The sequence below is a fragment of the Rhinolophus sinicus genome, chromosome X (assembly GCF_036562045.2).
Source record: "Rhinolophus sinicus isolate RSC01 chromosome X, ASM3656204v1, whole genome shotgun sequence".
Lineage (NCBI taxonomy): Eukaryota > Metazoa > Chordata > Mammalia > Chiroptera > Rhinolophidae > Rhinolophus > Rhinolophus sinicus.
Window position 1 is genome coordinate 29,592,649 of NC_133768.1, and position 16,536 is coordinate 29,609,184.

General features: G+C 40.4%; 2 pseudogenes; both read right to left on the bottom strand.

The window, feature by feature from the left end:
- Positions 1 to 12,762: 12,762 nt before the first annotated feature.
- LOC141569570 (melanoma-associated antigen B16-like) lies at positions 12,763 to 14,362 on the bottom strand (annotated as a pseudogene).
- Positions 14,363 to 14,839: 477 nt separating this feature from the next.
- LOC109460288 (histone deacetylase complex subunit SAP18) lies at positions 14,840 to 15,357 on the bottom strand (annotated as a pseudogene).
- Between the last annotated feature and the right edge of the window lie 1,179 nt (positions 15,358 to 16,536).

A 16,536-nucleotide genomic window follows, 5' to 3' on the forward strand; every position in this document is an offset into this window, starting at 1 on the left:
TTATTTTTTTCTTCAGTTTCCACATAGAAGTGAAATCACATTGCATCTGTCTTTCTCTGTCTGACATATTCCACTCAGCACAATACTCTCTAGCTCCATCCATGCCACCATGGATGGCAAGAACCCATTCCCTTTCTTGGCCAAGCAATATTCCATTACTTATATATGTACCACATCCTCTTTATCCATTCATGTATCAATGGACGCCCAGGCTGCCTCCATATCTTGGCCACCATGAACAATGCTGTAATGAACATATGGATGCACATATCCTCTCTAAGCAACGTTTTGAGTTTCTTCAAATAGATACCCAAAGTGGGATTACAGGGTCCTTCTTTGTCCCTTGTTATAGCCTTTGTTTTAAACGCTATTTTATCTAGTATAAGTATTGCTACCCCAGCTTTTTTTCCCTTTTGTTTCTATTTTCATGAAATATCTTTTTCCATTCCTTTCAGTCTCTGTGTGTCTTTCAATCAGAATTGAGTTTCTTGTATGCAGCATATGTACGCATCTTGTTTACTTATGCATTCAGCCATCCTATCTTTTGATTGGAGCATTTAATCCATTTACATTGAAAAGTAATTGTTGAGAGATATGTATTTACTGCCACTTTATTATTCATACTTTGATCTTTCTTTTCTTCTGTTAAAGAAATCCGTCTAAGATTCCTTATAATTCTGGTTTGGTGTTGATGAACTCCTTAACTTTTTCTTATCTGGGAAACTCTTTATCTGTCCTTCGATTCTAAATGATAGCCTTACTGGCTAGAGTAACTTGGTTGTAGGTCCTTGCCTTTCATCACTTTGAATATATCCTGCTAATCCCTTCTGGCCTGCAAAGTTTGTGGTGCAAAATCAGCTGATAGTCTTCGGGAGCTCCCTTGTAGATAACTAATTGCTTTTTTCTTGCTGCTTTTAAAAATCCCTCTTTGTCTTTAATCTTTGTCAATTCAATTATGATGTGTCTTGGCGTGGGCCTCTTTGGGTTCATCTTGTTTGGGACTCTCTGCAACTCCTGGGCTTTTACGTCTATTTCTTTCATCAGGTTAGGGAAGTTTTCCATCATTATTTCTTCAAATAGGTTTTCAATTTGTTGCTCTCTCTCTTCTCCTTCTGGTACCCCTATGAAGCAAATATTGGTATGCTTGATGTTGTCCCAGAAGCCCCTTAAACTATACTCATATTTTTTGGTTTGTTTTTTTCTTTTTGCTTTTCTTGTTGGGTGTTTTCTGCTACTTTATCTTCTAAATCAGTGATTCAGTTCTCTGCTTCATCTAATCTATTGTTCATTCCCCCTAATGTATTCTTCATTTCAGTTATTGTGTTCTTTATTTCTGACTGGGTTTTTTCAATGTTTTCTATCTCCATATTTATGTTTCCTATCTCTTTGTTAAAGTTCTCACTGAGATCACTGAGCATCCTTATAACCAGTGTTTTGAACTCTGAGTCTGGTAGATTGCTTGTCTCCACTTTGTTTAGTTTTTTATTTTTTTTTTTCTGGGTCTTTGTTCAGTTCTTTCATCTGGGACATATTTCTTTCTATCTCCATTTTGGCTGCATCCCTGTGTTTGTTTCTATGTATTAGGTAGGGCTGCTATGTCTCCTCGTCTTAGTAGAGTGGCCTTTTTTAGTAGGTGTGTTGTGGGGTTCAGTAGCACAGTTTTCTTGGTCACCTAAGCTAGGTACTCTAGGTATGTTCCTTGTGTGGGTTGTCTTGTTGTTTAGCCTTCATTTCTGTTTGCACATCAATAGGAGGGATTGATCACTGGGCTGATTGGTGACTCTAGTTGAGGAGCTGTTGTGCAGGGTCTGACCCTATGGAGGAGGATTCACTTTAGCAGGGCTCTGGTGCTCCGTCTCCCTCAGCCACAATCTCTGCTGGTTTTCACAGCCAGAAGTTATGGGGACTTCTGTTCCTGGCACTGGAACCCTGGACTTGGGAACCTGGTATGGGGCTGGGACCTCTTGCTCCTCCAAGTGTTCCTCTGTAGCTGAGATATCCCTTCTGATTTTTAATGGTCACACAGCAGGTGTGGAACCAGCCCATTCAGGGGCATCTCTGCCCCTCCTACCAATCTCAAGGTGGCTTCTTCTGTATGTTCTTACGTGTAGGGCTTCAGTTCAGCTAGACTTCAGGTGATTCTCAATGATTATTGTCCTGTAGTTTACTTGTAATTTTGATATGGTCATGAGAGGAGGCAAGTACAGCATTTACCTACTCCACCATGTTGACCAGATCTCCCCTCGAGAGCCAATGGTTTCTGAGTGAGAGAATTGAAGAATATTGGGTGCTAATAAAATCACAAACATAATTTGCTAAGTTCAAACCATATAAATGCTTAAGAGAACAATTTTATGCTAGTTATTTCAATAGAAAGGACTTCAGCTGCTATTCAAATAGAACTGTGCAGAGAATTACAGACAACATTTTCCACAGAATCATACATGTTCTGCTTCAACTTTGAATTAACTTTGTGCCTATATACAAATATCCACCAAATTACAAAAAGCAGTACATTTTTCTTATTTACTGCTAACTTAAAAAGTTTCTGTAAACTTTTCTGGTTTTGAAGTTTCATCTGAAGGGGTTTTACTCAAAATTGCAAGCCTTTTTCATAAGAATACTATTGCACATGCAAAGGAAAAATGTTTCCTGCATTGTCATCACTTGCATCTGTGGCTGTATAAAGGTTTAGATATTTTAGCACGGATGATTTAGATTAACTATTTTGATCTTTGATAATCTCTGTAATAGTAAATAGAACTATTACATTTTTTTATGATTGTACCCTGGAACTTTGAAATTTGCTCGTAATTTTGGAATCAGAAAATACTTTTGGTAGTAGTACATTCAAACAGTCATTTAAGCTTACAGACTGATGTCTTTCATGCATAGTGTAGAAGGGTATTACAACTTTCACTGTGACCAATCTGTCTTCTTTACATGAATTTTTCAATAAAAAAAAGTGTTACATTTTCACTGTGTTTGGTACGTGGAAATCATACATTTCTCATGCTCAGCTGTTAGTATATGGTGGTTTATATCTCACTTTCCACCATTTTCTGTATTGAATGAACAATTGCATACTGCACAAAAAGCTGTGAAAGGACTTGTTCCTCATTTAATAAATGTCCACTGTTTATAAAATTTATCACATTTAAACTTATGTTTGGGCATTGTGAGGTTCAAAGGTACACAAAATAGATGAAAGTAACTATTGCCAGTATTGAAAAGATTGAATTTGAAAATCTCATGTCCTCATCAGTGTGTCACTAACAAGTCTGAACAAATCTGTAAACAGAGGTTGGATAGTTGAAAGGGTTGTGAACTTGCGAACTAAGAATAACTTGAACTTGATATTTGATGCAAATATGTGAACTTTCAGTTTGCCTCAAGGGAGAATTGTACTTGTAAGGTACAGTCCTCCAAGACAAAGCTGGAGCTGATCCTATATGAGGTTTGGGTTAGCTTGGGGATTCAATGATGGGCAGACATTCAGAAGCAGAGTGTTTAGGGACTAGCAGTCTTTCAGCTGTGTTCCTGTGGTCACTAGAGTAAGGCTGCTATGGACTCGCTGACTTTCAGAAGCATGGCCCCTGGACAGAAGAACTTGACAATTGGATGCTATCAGGAAGTGTGAAGCTGTTGCTTGTTGGCTCACTTTCAGGACAGGTGTGTTGGGGTGGGTATCACTGATGGGTGATTTTCAGAAGCTTGGAACTGTCGCTGACTTGTTATCTCTTAGAAGTTTAGTTACTGGAGAAAGGCAGTCACTGATGGACTCATTATATTGATTGGAAGTTACATGAAATTAATGGTAGTGAATTGTTCGCAACTTGGAACTATAGCCAAAAATGTTCTCTCTTGAATATCTCTTTTCTTTAATTCTACCCCCCTCCCTTTGATCTTCCCTCAGCCAAACTTCTAGAGATAAGGTCTTTATTTCTGGAGGTATAATTTTCCACATAAGTGATTTAATCACCAATCACTATGGTTGAAAAATAGTTTTAACTGCTAAAATTTTGTAACTTATTGAGAAAAGCTGTATACAGGACATTTAGGGTATCCTGACAAAGTCAATATAGAATGCAGGATGAAATCATATATAGACCATGTCCTGCTTATTCAGGATAGCTGGGAACCCTAGATGAAATCCATGTCTGAGGCAAGGTCTTTTAGCATTGAGCTTTCCCAGCAGTGCTCAGAGGGCACCTTAGAATTCTGTGGGTGTCAGGGCCTACTGCCCCCAGGGGGTAGAAGAAGCTGAGTGGACAAGACTCTGGGCTTGCAGTCCCCACCTTACTCAGACTGCTTGGCTTTCCTTATATTCATAGATGGGATTTCTGGGGAGAGCTTCAGCTAGAAAAAGAGGTCTGATGTTTACATTTTTACAACCACTGTCTGGCAGTTAGATATAGGATGCATGATAGAGCCCTAGCCTCTAGAGACTTGTGCATGAGATTGCATTCAGCCCCTTGCTCTGGATGTAGTGAGAATTCTAGTTACTGGAGAGTTACCAGCTGCCTAAAACAAACAGTAATAACAGCAGATAAGTGCCTGGGTATTGGTGGGGGTATAAACTCAGCCTTGAACAAAGGCTATCAAGAGTAGAGTCCTAAAAGAAACCTGAGATAGCAGATTTGAGACTGAAAAATCATGATCATATATATATATATATATATATATATATATATATATATATATATATATGTATATACATATATATATATATGTATACACACACACACACACACACACACACACGTAATAAGCCACAAATACATAGGCATAGATGATACATAGGCAAAGACAAAAGTATGTGCTTAAAAGAGAAAGCTTAAAGACACACAGGAAAACTTTCTCTGATTGGTGGATTTCTGGGTGAGTACTTTCCCCTTTTAACTTCTTCCCTAGGTTTATTGAGCTTTGTGTAATTTTGGTTTGCAACTGTGTCTTCAGGAGAGAGGATGACATCCGATAGCATGTAGACTACTATATAAACAACACTTGATTTTACCCAAATTTATGGCCTTAAGTGACTTCTATTAGTGCAGCCAAAGTGAATCTGCAGCCTGGGCCCCTCTCCTGATAGCCAGACCCATGTTTTCGAACTGCCTGCTAGACATCTCCACCTGGACAGCCAGTAGAACCTTAAGTGGCCCACACTGACCTCATCCACCACACCCTTCCTCATCTCTACCTCTAAGTCAAATTGCCACCAACTCTCCCTTTTTCCCTATTCTCCTCTGTTTGCAATGTCAGCAAAGAGGATTAGCTTCAACCTAAGTCAGCAAATATTTTTGTTATAGACTCCCTGCCCCTGCCACACACACAATTTCAATAGTCACTGACTACCTAAAATTCATATCTGTCTCCTCCTCACCATCTTCACACACACAGCTTGAATTAAAGTACCTTGTTATTTGCTTTTGTTTTGTTTATTTATTGTTTTTCCTCAGTCTATCAGGGTTTAACCAGAGAAGCAGAAATAATAGAGTTCCCTTGAACACCAACATCTTGCAAACGTGTAGTATAGTAACACAACTAGGATATTGACATTGACACAATGAAGGTAGCAAACATTTTCATCACCTCGAAAGTGTAATTGCTAGGTTGTATGGTAGTTGTATATTTAGTTTTATAATTAACTGCCAAGCTGTTTCCTTTTTTTTTAATTTATTGGGGTGACAATTGTTAGTAAAATTACACAGATTTCAGGTGTACAATTCTGTATTACATCATCTATAAATCCCATTGTGTGTTCACCACCCAGAGTCAGTTCTCCTTCCATCACCATGTATTTGATCCCCCTTACCCTCACCTCCCACCCCCCTCCCCCCTTACCCTCCAAACTGTTTCTGAGAGCAGCTATATCATTTACATCCCTACTAGCAATGTATGAGTGATCCATTTTCTCTGTATCCTCACCAGCATTTGGTCACTGTTTTTATTTTAGTTATTCTGATAGATATGTGATGATATCTCATTGTGGTTTTACTTTGTGTTTCTCTGATGGCTAATGATTTTGAACATCTTTTCATGTACTCATTTGACATCTGTATAGCCTCTTCAGTGAAATGTCAATTCATGCCTTTGGCCAATATTCTAATGGGATTGTTTTTCTGTTGTTGAGTTTGAGAGTTTTTTTTTTGTTTTTTTTTTAATTAAATTTATTGGGGTGACAATTGTTAGTAAAATTACATAGATTTCAGGTGTACAATTCTGTATTACATCATCTATAAATCCCATTGTATGTTCATCACCCAGAGTCAGTTCTTCCATCACCATATATTCGATCCCCCTTACCCTCACCTCCCCCCCCCCGGTATATAAACCAAAAACAACAAAAGAACAAGACAAACAAATGAGAAACAGAGTTTGAGAGTTTTTTATATATTTTAGATATTACTTTTTTTTCCCCAGATACATCATTTGCAAATATTTTCTTATGGTATATAGATTGTCTTTTCATCTTAACAGGGTCTTTTACAGAGCAAAAAGTTTTAGTTTTGTTGTGATCTAATTTATGAATTTTCTTCTTTTATGGACCGTGCTTTGTGGGTCAAGTCTAAAAACTCCTGAACCCTAAAAATTTTCTTTTCTAAATATTTTATAGCTTAATTGTTAACGTTTAAGTCCATGATCATATTTTGAGTTAATTTTTATATATGCTGTTAGGCTTAAGTCAAGGTTAATTTCTTCCCCTATGAATGTTCAAATACCCCAGCATAATTTATTGAAAAGGCTATACTGCCTACATTGAATTGCTTTTGCAATTGAATTGCTTAAGTTTGGCATACGTATGTGGGTCTATTTCTTGGTTCTCTATTCTTTTCCATCGATCTATGTGTCTATCCCTCTGCTGATACCACACAACCTTCATTACTGTGGCTACATAATGTCTTAAAATCTGAAAATCTGTTTCCCCCCATGTTATTCTTCTTTTTCAAAATTGTTTTAGCTTTTCTAGTTCCTTTACCTTTCCATATAACTTTTAGAATAAACTTGGCTGGGTTTCTATAGGAATTACAGTAAATCTGTATATCAATTTGGGGAGAAATGACATCTTTGCTACCTATTCATGAACACTGTGTATCTCTCCATTTATTTAGATCTTTCTTAATTTCTTTCAGTGTTTCAGCATCAGTAGTTATAAGCATTCAAATCCTGTGTATATTTTGTTAAATCACATCGAAGTATCTCATTTTTAAGTGACTGTTAATGGCATTCTATTTTTTTAATATTAGTGTATAGAAATGCAGTTGCTTTATATACGTTTACCTTGTGTCTTGTGAGCTTGTTAAATTCACTTCTTAGTTCAAGGAGGTATTTTACTTTTTTTCATAGATTTCTTATGATTTTATAAGTAGATAATCATGTCATCTGCAAACAGGGATGGCTTTATTTCTCCTTTCTGGTACATATGCCATTTATTGTATTTTTCCTTATTTCACTAGCTAGGACTACCAGAACTATGCTGAACAAGAGTGATGAGAGCAGATATCCCTGCCTTGTTCTCAATGTTAGGGAAAAGCATTCAGTCTTTTGCCATTAAGTTTGTTAGCTGTAGACTTTTTAAGATGCTGTCTACCAAATTGAAGAAATTCCACTCTATTTCTGTCTTTCTGATCTTTTTTTTAAAAATCATTGTAAGTGTTGAATTTTGTCAAATATTTCCCCTGCATCTATTGATATGATCATATGATTTTATTGTAGTCTGTTAATATGGTAGATTACATTGATTGACTTCAAATGTTTAATGAGCCATGTATCCTTGCAACCCGCTGTTGTGGTCTTATAACTGATTGAATCAGCCCCACCCAGATTATCCAGGATAATCTCTCTTAATATCAACTGACTAGGGACTTTAATTACATCTATAAAGTTATTAGTAAAGGTTTGATGGAGAGAGAGAGAGAGAGAGAGAGAGAGAGAGAGAGATTTTGGTTAATTCCAAGGAATTGACTCTAGTGATTATGGAAACTGGTAAGTCCAAAATCTTCAGGGTGGGCCAGCAGTTTGGATATCAAAGAAAGAGCTGATGTTTCAGTTCCAGTCCCAAGGCCATCTGCTGGCAGAATTCCCCCTTGCTCAGGGAAGGTCAATGTTTTATTCCATTCAGGCTTTCAAGTGATTGGATGAGGCTCAGACACATTATGAAGGGCAATATGCTTTACTTGAAGTCCATCTGTTTAAATGTTGATGTCATCCAAAAACACCCTCACAGAAACATCCAAAATAAAGTTTAACCACATACCTGGGCACCATGTCCCAGCCAAGTTGGCACATAAAGTTAAAACCATAAAATTAACCATTGTAAATACCTTCACAGCAACAACTACATTAGTGTTTGGTTGAATAAATAGGGACTATAGCCTATCCAAGTTAATTTTCTGTTCAACCTATTTAGAAAGTAGGAATATATAAATTAAAATAACTCTGTAACAATATTTTTACCCTTAAATTGAACCAAAATTTTAAAAATTGACAAAATAAATGTCTGTGAGAATGTAGGGTATCTATGTATAATAATTGGTGAGCGTATAAATTGCTATGACATTTTTGGAATGAAATTAGTCAATATGTATAAAAAGTTAAAGTAATTTCATTTTCTATTTTAACATAATTTCCACTTTGCTATACCTTTAAGAAAACATGCACATTTCCAAAGAATTCATGTTCAAAGATGCTTATTCACCATAGCATAAAGTGGGAAGCAACTACGTGTCTGTAAGTGGAGGAATGGTTAAATTATGGCCCCCACACACTGAGATTCTTGATAGTAGTAACAGAAGTGAAGTACATCTATTTGTCCTGTTATGGAAAGATCCTTCATTCATTTTATTAGTTGATCTTTTAATTTATTAATTGACAAAGGCAAGTAGAATAAGATGTACATTACTACTCATGTATATTAAAAGATCATAATTATAGGTTTATTAAATACATTTATATATAGATAACCTAGAATCAGCTTTAACACACCAGTTGTTAATTGTGGTTAACTGAAAAAGGGTTAAATTTTGAAGGAACATTATAAAGTGTGGAATTGTGATTTATCTGTAGTTAGACTCTTTTTTTGCAACAAGACTCTCTGTACTAATACTTTTGTAATTAAAATATTTAAATAATTCTAACAGCAGAAGTAGTAGCTGTGTATCAGTAAGATAAAGTTTCTCCTACCTGATAAAAGAGACAAAATCCGAAATCTGAATGGCTTAATATAACAACATTGTTCCATTCTGCACAAAAAAAGTAGGTAGGGGTTGGCAGGGACTCTCTGCTATGAGTTGAACTAGAGATCCACGCCCCTTCCATCTTATAGTTCCACAGTCTCAACACAGTCTCTCCATGTTTGCTGCTGAGTTGAAGGACAATCAGAAGTGTCAAAGTGATTCTCAGATGGCTTACCCTGGAACTGGAAAACATTGTTTTGCTTACGTTATATTTCAGTGGCAAGGGCAAGTCCCTTGATCCTTTCTAGCTATGAGTGCACCTGGTACTGTAGTATTTCCAGGAACCTAGGAAGTAGAGCAGGCAAGATATAGATGAGCATTTGCTGTCTCTCCCACAAACTGTTAAATAATATGTGCTCAATAAAGAGTAACTATTATGTAATTTGTTATGACATCAACCCTCTTTATTTCTTGGACAAGTTTCTGAGAAGTGCAAATTCGTCTTGTAATTCACCAACTTTCTCAAGAGTGTAAGATGAGGTAGGTGCTTTCAAACACAGGATTACATCTAATTTTCCAAAGGACACTGAATATCTCTGCAGGAAATATTCACTCTTCTTCACTCAATAGCATCTGTCTGCACTGCTCTTTGTGATAACCTCTATAATCTCAGTAGTCAGAGAATTTTCTCTTTCCTTTTGGTGCATGATCAGTATCTCAACTTGCGAGTCCCTGCTACACACCACCTGACTGAACATGCCTAGACACCTGTATAGGTGCCATTAGGCACACTGAAAACCAGGATTTTCTCCTGGGGAAAGTACACAGACAAAAGCAATGGAAGGATGGTGAATTATTATTATTATTATCATCATCATCATCATCATCATCATTATTTTAAATCAAAGCTATCATGTCTGCCAGGGAACCATTTTCTACCTTCTAGAAGGACTCCAGGGTTTTTAGAAATTCAGTTTCTCTAGATAATTTGCTTATACAGTGATTTCCATGGTCCTTCCTCATCTGCCATTTATGGAAGAGGCTTTGATTTTGACCATTTAGTTATTCTCAATTTCTGCCCAGATAGGTACATATGTTCAGTTTCAAATAAGACACCCTATTAAAATCTTAATTCAAATATTAGGGTGGTTTCAAAAAACCCCTTTCTAACTTCAGAGTTATATCTTCCAAACCAGTAGGTTCTGTGCCAAATCATATTCTACTAACCAGCCCATTTGGAAAACCTTGAATGTAGTGGAGATGCTGACAGACGATGACCACTTGTCAAAAATTCATTCTCCAAAGTAAACTTTCCATTGAAGGTCCTGTTGCTATCAGAAGGATTCCATGGTGAGGGCCAGCCAGGGAATGGCGTCAGGGAGTTGGAATACTTTCAGGGGGAGGGCAGGCAATTCTGGACTGTTTGTTCCACCTCCAGAGAAGGGTGCAGTAAAGAGCTGGTCAGTAGGTCAGGTTCCAAAATTGGGCAGGAGGGCACACTGGGTAAGAGTCAGGGGAAGGGCACTGTAATTCAGGAAAGAGCTGGAGCTGGACAAAAATGCTGGCCCCTGGGCAGAGAGAGTTAGCTCTCAAGGAACCATGGCTTTAAGGGCAGCAAAACCCTAAGTAATACAAAGCCCATAGTCAACCCCTAAATTGTGTTTCTCATTTTCACTTCCCTTCTTTAGGTCTGGTTTTAGTGCTTTGGCTTCAGGGTCATTCTTTTTTATCACCTGAGAGACATTTTGGAATAGTAAGAAGAGAAACAAATTAAGAGACATAAGGTCTGGCTCAGGCTAGGAGGAGTGGGAATGATGTAAGTCCCAGACAGTTTCTGATGAGGGGTCTAGTCCCAATTCTGCCACATACTAGCCGTGTGAACTTGGACATATGGCCAAGCTCTCTGAGCCTTAGTTTCTTCATCTGTGAAGTGGGATTGATAAGCCCCAATTTGTAGGACTGTTGGAATGTATGTGCTGAATGTTAAAAAACTAACATATTGCCTGGAATGCACTGGATCTTTAATGGTTGACAGTTACTGTTAATATTATTTTGACCCCAGACCCTACCACTCTCTGATCTGGGATTTACTTATCCAGGAGATGTCAGAGAATATGAAATGTGTTAGAACATGGTACAAATCACTGAAAAATGCTGATTAGCAAGAAAACCTAAGTAAATATTCCCCCTTAGAGGACAGATTATTTAATTCGGGTTTGAGGGAATTTTCTTCAGCTGGATGCAACAGAAAGTTCCTAGGTTTTGTGTAAGGACCAACTCCTTTCATTCCTCCCAGCTGCCCTTCTTCCCAAACCATCCCAGTTTTCATTCATTTTACTGCCAACAAAAATCAAGATCTCACGCAGAGTTTGACCGATTATACTCAAGATAACCTCATAAAAATGTTTTTTGAATGAAGTAGGTTCCAGCTCTCTAAGAGCAAGACAAATAGTGTTAGACCAGTAGCTGGTGGCACCATAAAGGAATATTACCCTTATTGCTCAGAAACTCCTTGGAGACACTGTGCATAAAACAACCAGTTTGTGCTCTATGTTCAATTGCACTGTGACAAGATGACAGGACAACTTCCATTTCTGTTCCAGGTGCAGATTTCTCTGGTTTACCCATGATCCCAAAATGATGCTAAGTGCAGTTTTGAGTTCGTTTATTGACTTTCAACTCTGAGATACTCCAGAAGGTCTGGCATCTGCTCACCACTCCCACAGCCTCATCTCCCCCACCACTCAGCTTAGCTTAAAATTACCTCCCACTGAAGGCCTTTTAGTTTCCCAAGGCCCCGTATGTCTTATCTCAGGGCATTCACACTTGACTCCTTTTATATGGATCTCTGATCTTCTCCCTAATTTTTCCTTGTCCCTTAGGTCTTAGAGGATACCCACCAGCATCATTATATAATTGCTGCTCCTAGATACTAAGTACTGTAGATAGGGGCTGGGTCTTGTTGATCCTAATGTCCCCAGTACTAGTGTGGTGCCTTCCAAAGGGCTGTCCAATTAATGTTTGGAGAATGTTTGTCCAATTAATATTCCTTCTATATTCTTGAATAAACTAATAAATATAGATACATGTCTATTTTACTTTTATAGAACAGACTAACAGGGCAAGATAAGCCAATAATTGACCATCTTTTATTTTTTGTCTGTATTTATTGACCCCCAACAATTTTACTGCTGAGTTCTTATAAATTTCCAAGGAAATACCTCTTTCAATTCCATGTTATCTTGTTTTAGATCACTAAAAATGAAAAATGGTTTCCAATTTATACTACAAAATCACGACGCTTACTCTTAAATCTGGCAAGCACATTTAAAATAACAAATGTGTGAATAGTGTCATTCACAACTTAGATTCTTAAGCTAATTAAACCTCCTGTTAAAGAAATAACACTTGAAAAATACCAAAAAAAAAGATAAAGAAGAAGAAGACTTGGAGAAGTCACCCATATAGAATAGGCCCACACAGATGTTATACAGTGTTTTCCCTTTATCCCCCCTCCAGCCTTCCACTATTTGAAACATTGACTTCCCTCATCAAAAACAAAGTGAGGAATCTGCCTCAGACTTCATTAAGGGTGGGAGGAGCTACTGGATGTGGCACTGGACCTTGCACTGGCCAGGGCAGCAGTGCCAGCCAGCCCTGGCTGCAGCTCTAGCCTTCTCTGCTTCATTTCGCAAAGCCTTCTCAAACAGGGGTGGGAAGCAAGTGGGGTGAGACTGATTGATCTTGGTCAAAAACTCCAGCACTTTCATCTTGGTGGTCTCAGCGTGGGCTCTTGGGCCCCACAGGTATTCATAACATGGAGGATCACTGTTGAGTACCTGCTGGTTCTCCAGGCATTTTTGCTGCACCAAATTTTTGATGGTGTGCTTACTTCTATACATGAAGTTCTCCCTCCCAGACTATAAGTCTATCATATTCAGCACTTCCCAGATCTCCTCCTCAGTGGCGTGTTTGCCCTTCACGAAGATCACTCCCAGGATAAATACCAGGAGGCTGGTCTTGGGTGCGCCCTCTTCACCACTCAGCCTTGGATCATAGGTGAGGCCTAGTTTGTTGACGAGGGCATAGCAGTGGCTGCTGCAGTCCACGTCCTCCACCTCAATGCCAAAGACCAGCTCCATGTGCTCAGAAGCTCTCCTGAGAATCTCAGGGAAGGCATCCCTGTCCTCTTTGATAACAGCATCCATTATTGCTCCCTTTGTGATGGGCTCATTCATTTGATACTTGTGCAGCAGGAAATTGACTAACAATTTGACCTTTTCATCTAGAACAGGGGTGTCCAAACTGCGGCCCACGAGCCAACTGCAGTCCGCAATCCACTGTTAATTGGCCCGCAGCAAATCCCAAAAATATATTTCATTTACTTAAATAAACCAGGTGAGGCAATACGTACTTCACCTCGAGTGAGTGGCCCAGCTGTTTGTGTATTTTACCGCATATGGCCCTTGGTGAAAAACGTTGAAAAAAGTTTGGACACCCCTGATCTAGAGGGTCTAAGGTCTAGTTCTCAGTGTCTGGCAGGGATTGTGAAGTGCTTGAATTTTCTATCTCTTCTTGGCTCTTGGAGATCTCATCTGATTTGCTCGATGAGATGGCTGTGATGAGAGAGAAAGAGTAGTGGGTGCTCTGAGGAGCCGAGGGAGTACTGGGTATCCCAGGAGTAGAAACCTCTTCCATGGTGCAGAGGATCAGAGAAGAAGAGGATGAAGAAGAAGCCTCACTCTCAGCCTCTGGAACCTGTGCATCCTCCAGGCCCTGGGTCTCACTGTCGGCCTGAAAGCGTTACTCATGTGGGAAGAACGGACTCCCCTTATCACTAGGCATGATGACTGGTGTGCGTGGCAGCAAACAGGAGTGTCAGTGGGAGGGTGGGAAAAGAAAGCCCAAAGCCTAAGGGAAAGAAGGAGGATATTGCTGGTCTCCGTCGCTAAACGTAACCACAACAGCTCTGATGGAGGCTGCCTCCACAGGTCTTCTCCCAAGGATAGTGCTCTAGGGCCCCACAGCTCTCCTGTCCTGTACCACCTGTTCCATAATAACCTGAAGAAGGAAGTAAAAAGGGTCCTCTGACTGAAAAGCCATCTCAGACTGAAAATTCTCAGGGCTAACAGCAGAGCAGGTGAAGTTGAGGTCTGTGGGATCCCTTCTGTTCTAAGGTGTGTCATCGTTTCAGCCCTCACTACCATTCTTCACCTTGATACCTGGCATTGATTGAAACATTTCCCTCTCTTGAACTAGAGCTGCCTTCCCACCCACACCAGATTGACAGTCACTTCTCTGAGACCCCTAAGTAGGAAGTCTGGGTCTAATAACAGAGGTGGGCCCTTTTGTTCTGGTGTGGATAGTCCCCCTCAGTCCTCACTCAGGGCCCTATTTTTTTTTCCCAATTGCACACATGTATTTAACAATACAGTTTTACATAGAATACTAAGAGCACTTTCTTCGTACTTTACAGAAGGACTTGAAACATGAACTTTCTATTAATATTCATTCCACAGCACAGTGAAACCTAACTCCTAAATAGATGCATTACAATTTGATTAGAGTTTAAAGGCTTAATGGCAACGAGGGGAGGAAAAAATGTAGGTCTGTTTTACATGTAACTGAATGAAAAATAAAGCTCAAGAAATAGTCCCTAAAACTTAATATGGCCTCATGTGGCCTGAAGGAGGAGGTGCCCGGTTCGGGGGCGGGCCGGGGCTTGGGGTGGGGGGTGATGGCTATGTCCATGTAGTCTTCTATCTGCAACTTCTGCGACTGCAGGGTCATGGAGTCATCAGTCCCTTCCTCCCAGACATGGTGCTGCCAATCGCCTTTGCCCTGTAGCCAGGTCTTTTAATATCCATGAAAACAGTTGCAAAATTGAAGTGTGTGCCTTTCTTTCTAACTTTTGGGTAGACTTCTTTCACTAAACTAGCCAGTTCTTTCAAGGTTGCATCCATCCAGGTGTAGATCTGCAGCTTGCTAGATGGCACGTTCCCGCGGGAGCACTCTCCCCGCCATGGTGGTGGCGGCAATTGGTGGTGAAGACGCGCAGCTGCGGTGGGCACATCTTCTCCCAGTAGATCGGCTTCTCCGGCTCCTTAATTCCCTCCTGGGTGACGTCCGACTCCACTGCCATCTTCCTTCTGTTCCCTGCGAGATGCTTGCTTTGACCTCTGACCCCACAGCAAGCATGAGAACGAAGTCTCAGGGCCCGAATCTTGACCCTTGGAAGACCCTAGGTGACTCTGTTATCCTGAGGCCTCACTTCCCTGCATCACCAGAAGTGAAAATCAGGCTGCGCCTTAGTTTGAAAGCTATTTTGGGGCTTTCTAGGGATGATAGCAAGGATGGAGCTCTATGGAATCCCCACCATTCTTTGATGAGTGGTCCCATAATTCCTCAGTTAGGATCCTTGCGTGGACACCTACAGGACCTGGGAATCTTCTCTCGGCTGACTTGAGGCTAACCCCTCGAACCAGGCCTCCACAGCCCTGAGCACTGGGACTCCCGAGAAGGAACCCGGGGCACCAGTCTGTCCACCTCTGCAAGGCCTTCTAAGGCCCACAGCAGGGGTATGGCTCTTTCTCTGTTCTGGGGTGGGTAATCACCCCAATACTTACTCAGAGCCCTCACCTGGACCCCTGGCAGGCCTAGAACTCCTCCCTCTGTTTAACTGGAACCCCTCCCTAGAACAAAGTCCTCATTTCCCTCCACACCTGGGAGGAAATGAAGGGCATTTCAGTCTGACAGTTATTCCAGACCTCCCAGGGCTGAGAGCAGGTGCAGGGCTTTGTGGGTGCCCCTTCTTTCTGGGGTGGGTTGTCCCTGTAGTACCCATTCAGAATCCTTACCTGGACTCCTAGCAGGGCGGGAGACTTCTCCCTCTCCTAACTTGTGACTGCAACCCTCAGACCAAAGACTTCACCACTCACTCTCCCAAAGAGGAAGTTAGGGTCATCACTTCTGGCTACTCATGCCTGTGGCCTCCAAGAGCTGACAGAAGGGACAGGGCTCTGGGTGAGACCCCACCCCACCCATCTGTTCTCACTCAAGAGTCTCACCTGGACACATTCAGGCACTGGGATACCTCCCTTTGCTGACCTGAGGCCACACCCTTCACACCAAGATACTCACCTCCATGAAACCCCTAGCAGAATGTCAGAGGCTGCAACATCTGGCCACCCCTGCCCAGAGCTTCCCAGGACTGACAGCTGGAGCATGGCTCCATAGGGCCTCCTCTCTTCTGGGGTGAGTGGCCACTTTCAGTTCTCATTCAAGGTCCTTCACTTGGTTCGTTTTTTGGATTAATTCCTTGATTAACATTCCTTGATTGATTGATCAATCTGTGTGTATT